The sequence below is a fragment of the Leptinotarsa decemlineata genome, unplaced genomic scaffold, assembly GCF_025532065.1.
Source record: "Leptinotarsa decemlineata unplaced genomic scaffold, Ldec_3_MD MMD2_tig00000199_RagTag_RagTag, whole genome shotgun sequence".
Classification (NCBI taxonomy): domain Eukaryota; kingdom Metazoa; phylum Arthropoda; class Insecta; order Coleoptera; family Chrysomelidae; genus Leptinotarsa; species Leptinotarsa decemlineata.
This window is the reverse complement of record NW_027412544.1, coordinates 11,022,275-11,032,417: the sequence shown is the minus strand read 5'-3', so window position 1 is coordinate 11,032,417 and position 10,143 is coordinate 11,022,275.

Below are 10,143 nucleotides of genomic sequence, written 5' to 3'. Positions count from 1 at the left end.
TTTCTCTTTATTGTGTATAGGGGGGATGGGTGTTGTTATATAGATTGTGGGTATTGTAGGTGGTTATAGGATGCTATAGTAAATTTGACTCAAGTTGTTTATGTCCCATCTGTCATTCATTCTGTTTTGGTTCATTTTGATGTAAATCATTTCTTTCACAATTATTTTATTTAGGGTTGGTTCATAGGCTGAAATTTTGGTTTCTGCAAAATTGGATTTGTGATCGTCTTGTATGATATGTTTGTTTAACGCAGTACTTGATTTTTTCATATATTTTTGTCCATTTATTCTGTTCCCTAAAAGTTGTAATGTCATACCAATATATTGTTTGTCACAGTCATTGCCTGGAATGCTATATACATACAAGATTGGATTTTTTAAATTGCGGATCTCTACTTTTGAGAGGGGTGTAAAATTATTTTGAAGTGTTGTATGCTTTGAAGCTGACATCGAAATTGTGTTTGTGTTATACCAGAAAAAAACAAGAAACTTCTTAACCTTACAAAACGCAACTGCACACAAAATATACGGATTACCTAAATTGCACAATAACCCCCTCAGACCCTTCAATCACCTTTCTACAACTTATCAAAATTTTTGTTCAATAGTTTATCAAACATATTGGCCGCGGTGGTAGTGCGCCCGTCTCACGATCGGAAGACCGTGGGTTCGATTCCTGCCTCGACCAGATATTTTTCTCGAGAAAATTTATCTGGTTGAAGCTGGGATGATTCTGCAACCTTGTTAGGAATCAAACGTTGAAAGGTAAGACCTCGTTAGTCCTTAGCTCACACAAGTTTCTCAACTTCTGAGTGTTGTCGTTCGTATGGGAACGACAACTGATTAACGAAAAAACAGACAGATTACAGATAACGGAAAATAACAACTTCCACGTCAAAGATTCGTTCACCTTCAAAAAATTTATAGACACAATATAACTACCGGAAAACTACCAAATCATATCAGTTGACTTCACATCCCTATATACGAACCTACCAAATGAACTGGTAGAAAACATCATTAAAAAAAAATGGCAAGAGTTGAAAGACCATACCCCCATTCCTAAAGACGAATTCATCAATGCATTAAAGCTTACCTTATCCACAAATTATTTTCAGTATAATGGCGAATTTTATGAACAGTTAGATGGTTGCTCAATGTGCTGCCCCATCTCAAGTACAGTCGCAGAGCGCGTCATGGAAACCTTAGAAGAAAACGTCATACAAAATTAAAATTTTCAGCTTCCCTTCTTCAAAAGATATGTTGACGGCTGCCTGACAGGAATCCCTAACGACAAACTAAATGAAATAATAAAAGCTTTCAATTCCTTCCACCCTAAATTACAGTTCTCCATGGAAATTGAAAAAAAAAACAAAAAAATAAACTGTCTAGACATGACACTCATCAGAACTAATGATAAAATCAATACCGAATGATACTCAAAACAAACATGGTCAAATTGATATCTTGATTATAATTCAAATCACCCCCTTAAACAAAAAAAGTGTAATGATGGGAAAAGCTGATAGAGCAATATATCTGAGCAGCCCAACCCGAAGAGTTGAATGTTTAAAAGAAGTTTTTTTGATATCTTCAGAAACTACTTCCTGCTGATTTTTTTAAGAGATTATGCAAATCTGAGATTCATGCTGAAGTCATATTTCGAATATAGCTACGGTAGGTCGGTAGCCAAGCGGTTCGACGTGGGTGTTTTGTTCACTCACTCGAATTGACTACCGTGTTGGTCGGTGGTTCAAGTCCTAGTCTGAACTATCGATTTTCACTTGCTATCATCAAACCCGTGTTATGAATCACACGTTAATAGGTGAGACCTCGTTAATCCTTAACTCGCACAAGTTTCGAATTCTGAGGGTTGTCGTTCGTAGGGGTGCGATAGCTGGTTAACGGAAAAACATATTTTGCACAGATTTTGAATGAAAAACTATTATAATGTATTGTTTACTGATCAAACCGCTACTTTTTTCTGGCCAGTCTCATTTCATGACTCATAAAACCAAAAAAATAGTGAAAATATCTAGACTGCCTTCCAACAGGGACTTCCGAACTTTGACAACATCTTGTTGAAACTACATCTGTCAAATTAGTTGTCATTTCTTCAGTCTGTTTTGCCAAATCACTAATTATTTTCATTTTTCGACATGGTTTACATGTATTGGAATTGTCAATTGGCAGGTTGATTAGTAGGTACATTGAAATAAAATAGAAATTCACATAAAAAAATTAAAAGCGTAAAATACACTTACACTGAAATTTACATTACACATACCTAATTAATCACATATTATGAATTTTTATAAAATCACATATACTATAAAAAAAATCCATTAGAAAGTTCTTTAACTCATGTTTAAATAAAGACAATTTATATACTTTTATATACTTCAACTAACTTGTACCCAAGGCTTCGCTTGCGGGTGACAGAAGAAAATAACAAAAAATATAGAAAAATTCCAAACAGCTGAAACTATAGTCAATTGGATTGGATTGGATATTGTCGTGACTGTGAATAATATAGTACGACGGTATTTTGGTACTGAGACTTGGAACTTTATTACTGGAATGCTAGATGACGTTAAAGTATATAGATTTTGAGATATTTTTGACAAACAATTTTTTTATCTTACATAAAAAATATTTTTCTGATGAAAAGTATCCTATGTTACTTCTAATACCTCCAAGAATATGTGTACAAAATTTCATGATGATCGGTTGAGTGATTTTCACGTGAAACCGTAACAAACAAACTTACATTCGCATTTATAATATTAGTAGGGAAGTAGGGATGTCACTGTGAATAATACAGTGCGACGGTATTACGGTACAAAGGATTGGAACTTCATTACTGGAATGCTAGATGACGTTAAAGTAGCTAGATTTTGAGATTTTTTTTGACAAACAATTTTGTTTATCTTACATAAAAAATATTTTTTTAATAAAAAGTATCCTATGTTACTTTTAATACCTCCAAGAATATGTGTACAAAATTTCATGATGATCGGTTGAGTAGTTTTCGCGTGAAACCGTAACAAACAAACTTACATTCGCATTTATAATATCAGTAGGGAAGTAAGGATGTCGTCACTGTGAATAATACAGTGCGACGGTATTACGGTACAAAGGGTTGGAACTTCATTACTGGAATGCTAGATGACGTTAAAGTAGCTAGATTTTGAGGTTTTTTTGATAAACAATTTTTTAATCTTACATGAAAAATATTTTTTTTAATAAAAAGTATCCTATGTTACTTCTAATACCTCCACGAACATGTGTACAAAATTTCATGATGATCAGTTGAGTAGTTGATATTAGTAAGGATTCTTCTGAGAGATTGTTGAATATTTTGTGGGCAAAATGATCAGCAGCACATGAATTTATTTTTCTTTTTGCTAAATTTACATGAAAATGTTGCATTTTTCTTGTTCCATAACTATGAATATTCGAATTGCGAAAATAAGTCTTCTTATTTTTAAAAACATGGACACACATTTCAAAAATGTAGAGACATGGAATCGTCAAAACACGAAATATTTTAAAAATAGCCCAAAATTCATTTTTGTACAATGAAAATATCTTTCTCATCTGGTACATTGCCCCATAGGCAAATGCCATATCTGAGTCTCGATTCAACTTGGGCATAATAAACATTCATCATCTGTTACACTTCTAGAACAGATCGTAAATTATTGAAGAGATATTTTGAAGAATTCAGTTCAGAAGATTATTGTGGGCAATGGAATTTCCAAGAGAGATGTTCATCCAGAGATACCGAACCTCCTACCGCGAGGACTATCCGCAATGTGGTGGGTAAATTCGAGTCCACTGGTTCAATAAACGATCGAGCGATACCCGTACGTCGACGAAACGCAACTAAAACATCGATGCAGTCTGTGAGAGTGTGCACGAGAATCCGGACAGTCGATTCCGTATAGCTCACAAGAACTCGGCTTCTCGTAGACAACTCTGCGTCGTAACTTGTGCCAGCACTCGTACAAAATTCAAGTGATCCACTTGAAGGGAAAAATCACTCTCAGGGATGAAACCCATTTCTGAATGAACAAACAAAATTGTCGAATTTGGATCGATACCGATCTGTATTACATTCAAAAGCGTCCTATGCATCCCAAAAAGTTACTATTTGGTTTGGATTTTGGGCTGGTGGCGTTATTGGTCTAGGTATATTTTAGTGGCAAGCACTATTTGAGTAGATAGATGATTACCAACTACTTTTGACCTGAATTGGATAATCTGGACACCAACAACGTGTGGTTTCAACAGGACGGCGCTATGTGCCACACAGCTCATGTCACATTGGATATTCTGCACGTACAATTTGAGGGCATAGTCATGTCACGTGGATATGAGATCGTGCGATTTGACCCCGTTAGACTTTTCCTTGTAGGGTTTCCTTAATTCGCAGGTGTATGCAAGTAAGTCACAAACTACAGCGTTTCTCAAAGCCAACATAACCCTTGCCATCGGACCAATTCGGCTTGATTTAGGCGCCAGAGTCTTGAAAAAATGGACGTCATAAATATGCTCCACCCAAAGAAGCCATGGCGGACATTTGAACCATTCTATATTTCACATATAATGACATCAATAGGTCTTTCAAACGAATAGAAAAATACAATGATATCTGACACTCACTTTGTTTCATTTAAGTTCAAAGACAGGAAGTGCTCAATGAAAGATCCTATATATACAAGAATGATTCAAATAATTCAATATGTCTTGGCCAAAATGGAATTTTTAAACAAAATCAAAATATCTGTAACCTGGTTATAATTGAGAAAAAACGTTTTTCATTGTTATCGCTAAATATATCCAGACACAAGTTGCAAGGTATAACTATTAGTTTTTCAATAGCAAATGTTCAGCCGACGAAATTATGGAATCAGAAATGCATCACCTTCCAAAACTGCTTTCATTTCTGATCCCTTTTTCTAGATTCGGCCTTCACGTATCTTATAGATATGGATAGTATTCTGGAGGAGCCAAGATTGGTAAATTGGCTGAATTCTATGATTGCTCTGGACTCTTCGAATGTCCTGAAGGAAATGGGGAATGCTTGAGTGGCTCTAGTGAAATCAGGACGGGCATTGATTCTAAATCAACACCCCTTCTTCACTTTATTTTAAATCGCGCGACGTAACTTTTCAAGGTTTTCTTTTGAGTTAATAATAATCTAGAATCTAAAAAAATTCTTTTGGAGTCCGAAAACACTGATGAAATTTTTCATGATAATCGTTGTGATATATACTTTTTCAGGCTCAACTCAAGGAATAGACTTTCTTTCGACTCGAGGTATTCAGCAATTCACCTAGGATTCAGAGGAAACTTTTCAGTTTGCTAGTATTTCTCTTGAGAAGATTACTTGTTATTATTTTTGTTGTTGTTTTTGTTACATTTTTCAGCAGGATGAAGTTAATAAAGTTCTAACAAATAAAGAAGCATTGACTCCTTCAGAAAAAAATACTTCTAAAGTATATATATATATATATATATATATATATATATATATATATATATATATATATATATATATATATGTAATTTGATGTATGTGATTTGTGCATGGTTATAACTTTATTGCAGTTATCCACTTCAAGTAACAATATTTGGATATTTTTCAGATTTTTTCCCAAGTTATTTGGTATCTTAAATGAGTTCCAGCGCACACTACAACACACTCTGAAATCTTCGGATGACAGATGCTCCGCTAAAGAAAGTCTGTTCTGATGGTATCTCCACTTTTTCGCCAACTCAAAAGTACTAAATGAAAGAGAAAACGTTTTCTTAAAATTGAATAGCCTATTTTATAATAATCAAATTATGTGCCGTCACTGCAGAAGTCCTCATAATCATTCCATTTTTTAATGATGAAATTTCACGAACTTTTTCACTTTACGCTCAGAGCTTCAGAATTCCAACACCCTTCATAATAAGTTTAATGAAATAGTTTCATTAGTCCTGTCGAATTAGCATGTCGAATTAGCATGCGTAAAAGCATGTGAAAAATGCATGTTTGTTATGGCACTGGTGAGGAAAAGTTTATGTTCCAAAGGTTTTTTTCCATTATTATAAAAGTCAACTTCAAACTGTAGTATCTCAGTGAATACTAATTGACTTCAATCCAAATAAATACCATTTGAATCAGTGCACTTTTTCCAACGTGAAATAAAATGAGTCCTACTTATTCACCACGCTCAAACACCTGTTCATGCAGCTGCAGTTTCATAAGAATGTATCATCTTTTCCACTAACCGGTTTCCGAGAGTCTTTGAAATCTACTAGATATTATTAAGGACAACAAGAGGATTGTTCCGAATTCTTGGGGTTCTTGTTGAATACTCTTCGTGGCCAGGAAAATAGCAGTATCAATATTCCTGACCGCTCTGGATTGAATGATTCCGTACAGTCTATCTGGTCTTGTGTTTGTAGATCTTTTGTTGGAGAAGTCCTCACTAGTGTACTTTGTAATACATGTTCAAGAGGTAGCAAAAACGTATGTATCTTTCTGGAACTTCAACTAACGTTTCTTAATATGACTGATAACTAGTCCGTGCTAAGCTTATTGTTAAATCATATGAAAATAGAACTTTTAACGGGTGATGATTAAGTGTATTGCCAAATATGCGCCAAACTAACTGACTATTATAAAACAACAAGTAAAGCCGAGACACCAGTCAATTTAATAAAATCATGACTCATTCTCTGACGGAAGCACCAAACTCTTACGAAGGTTCGAAATAGATGAACACTTAAATCTAGCAGACCACTATTATCATATTCATATAGTCATTGTTGACTCTGGTTTAAGTTTGACGATAGTCGTATCTCTAAAAATTCCGGCAATATCTTGAATTTATTGGAGCCCCTGAAGACACCCTACAATTTATTTTATGAAAGAGAGCACATTGGTGGATCAAGATCTTCAGATCATGTGGTACTGCAGGTTTTTCCAGGTTTTATTTTGCAGTTGAAAAGGCAAATGCGGCACTGGTAGATGCTGGTTCCACCCCGCATCGCCCGGTGAGATACCATCGCAACGATTTACGTAGCGTGAAGTTGCTTTCGGGCTAACGTTTCGTTGCTGTACCGCTGTTTCCGGTTTCCAGGGTGGGCATGTAAGGCAAAATACATGATGGCGCTCCTAGGGTCAAAATACTCCGGAGATGAAATAGCTCCCCAATCGGATCTCCGGGTGGCGGCTGATTCAAGGGCATCATTCTGCAGGAGTTCGAAAACCACTATTTCTGACAGTCAGCAGGGTCTTTCTAACATCAGTCCACAGCGAAATAGCATGGTAACTGCAGTTATTAAGAGGCCCACTAGCAACTTCAAAATCGATTTCTACAACATCAAAGAACTCAATAGGATATAAACTCAGTGCACCAACATCTGCAATCAAATAGTCTTCATATTCTTGCTATCACAAAAACCAAAGTCAGTGCCTCAACAAACCCCCTCCAATTTTTTATATCCCGGCTATGATTTCCAATCCCGATTAAGACGTAACTTTCTGATATATCTTTTTATCAAAAGCGATCTCTCCTATCAACGAGAGAAAATGGTGGAACGCCGAAACTTTGATGTTATGTGTTTCAAAATGATATCACAGAAGATCACCAAATTCATATGCTGCGTTTATTGACCACCTAGCAATATACAGGAGCACTATACTCTTCACTTGCAAACACCATTGACTTTCTGCAAATCAATCATCCCGGTGCCAAAATTTCCATATTCGGTGACTTCAATGTCCACAATATCGAATGGCTCATATTTCCAAATATCAACAAAAAACAAGGTAGCGAAACTGAGGCTTTTGCAATAAGCAGGGGACTTACTCAGATTTTAAATGAGCCAAACAGGATTCCTGACTGCGATGGAGAATATGCTAGTCTTCTGAATCTATAACTAATAGCCAATCCAGAAATTAACACAGTCACCGTAAGGTCTTTATTGGGATCTTCTGACCACAAACTCATTTCAGTTTTGAGTAAATTACCGATAAATATTGGGGAACAATCTAAGTTTGGCATTACAAATCTAAGTAAGAGTATCTTCAAGACCATTTCCGAAATTTCCCCTGGCTAGACTTTTTGTTTCAGCTGTAAAAATCCATCAACTTGGGCTTCTGAAGTCACGGAAGTTATTCTACTATCCAAGAATGCATATATTCCTTTTTCAATGAAACAACCTTCTACCGGCAAATCTTGATTCAACAAAAATTACGAAAAAGCTGTCGCCTCCAAATATCTCGCCTAGCGGAAGTGGCGCAAAAATTTCAGAGACGAAAACCGAACTAGGTTTGTTAATGCTCGCAACAGTTGCAAACTTAGGATAAATGAAAGCAAAGAACTCCACAATCAGGGAATTAGGGATAAATTGCTTGCCATTCCCAACGGGTCCAGATCGTTCTGGTCGGTAGCTAAAGCGGTTGATCAGAACTTTACAAAATCCACAATTCCACCACTAATACAAGCGGATGTTTCAATTGCAACAACAAGCATAGAAAAAGCAAATCTACTAGCTGAACAATTTGCATCCCACTCCACAGTCGATTTTGTCGAAAAGGCACCACTCACTATTCCCACACTAGAATCCACAATGCCGGAAATTACTTTTTGACAGCGTCTAGTCAGGCGAATTTCGAGACAGCTCAATATCACCAAAGCGTCTGGTCCTGATGAAGTGCTCGTCATCGTACCTAAAAAGTGCGCAAATGAACTCACAACAGTAATTTGCAGACTTTTCAATCTTTTTCACAAGAAAGGGATTTTTTCTTCATGTTGGAAAATAAAAATCTTCCAAATAATTATAGACCAGACGCTTTGCTATCAGTGATATCAAAAATCATGAAGAAAGTCGTAATCCCCCATATCCTTAAATATTTGGAAGGCTTCAACATCTTGAGCCATCATCAATATTACTTTGGGAAACAGAGATCAATAGGTGACCTTCTATCGTATGTCACCCAGATTTGGAATAACGCAGTCGAGAAACATGGAGAATCAAGAGCTGTTGCGCTCGATATTTCTAAGGCCTTTGACCGTGTGTGGCATGAGGGTTTGCTGGCCAAACTTCGATGCTATGGCCTGTCGGAACATTTCTGTGTATGACTATCCAGATTCCTGAAAGAACGTTTCCTGAAAGTGGCCGTCGATGGATATCTCTCGAATACTTTCACCATCAATGTTGGTGTTTCCTAAGGACTATATTGTCTCCAATTATATCAACGACTTATTAGAAAAAACCAAGAATCCAATATATTGCTCTTCTGATGAAAAAACACATCTCGTCATTCCATTTGGATTCCAAGACATCGGCTATGAAGGCACATAGTCACCGGCAGCAGGAGGTTCCATATCTTGATGAGGATCTAGAAGTGACTTCGAATTGGGGTAGAAGTAACCAGATTCAATTTAATGCCCTAAAAACCAGGCTTCGATTTTCTCCATGAAAATAAATGTCTCCGAACCGGATATGATAATGTCAGGTCAAACAATTCTGATTTCTGCTTCGATAAGTTTGTTGGGGGTTAAAAAGGACACCAATATGTCTTGGCACAATCATGTTGCTGGAATTGCAAAGGCTGCTTCTCAAAAGTTTGGAACACTGTTCCGAACCAGAATACTATACACACCTCAGCAATTTTTTATGCTTTATAAAGCTGGATTCCATCCAGAAAAGAGCCATCCGCCTGATTGGAGACGCAAACATCACGTGCAACCTTGATATCCTGGAACATCGAAGAAAGGTTGGAGATTTGTCTCTTCTCTATAGATACTTTCACGGGACGTGTTAAAGTGACTTGGCACATTTGATTCCACCAAGTACATATCAGAAATACGCGACGGACTGTGGCTGCTCATCGTTTTGAGGTTCAACTCACTATTAAAATGCTGAAGACTGATTAATGTTGTCATAATTAGTGAAAATGACGAATAGTAGAAAGCCAGAAACTTTCTTCTTCTAAAATAAAACTTGTTTCATTATTATTAATTGTATCATTTGTATGTGTTTCAACTGACACCAATCGCTGTTTCAACCACCCCTGGTATGGGGACGATTGGAATAAATATATATGTTTTTTCAATTCATTATATTTCTAGAAAT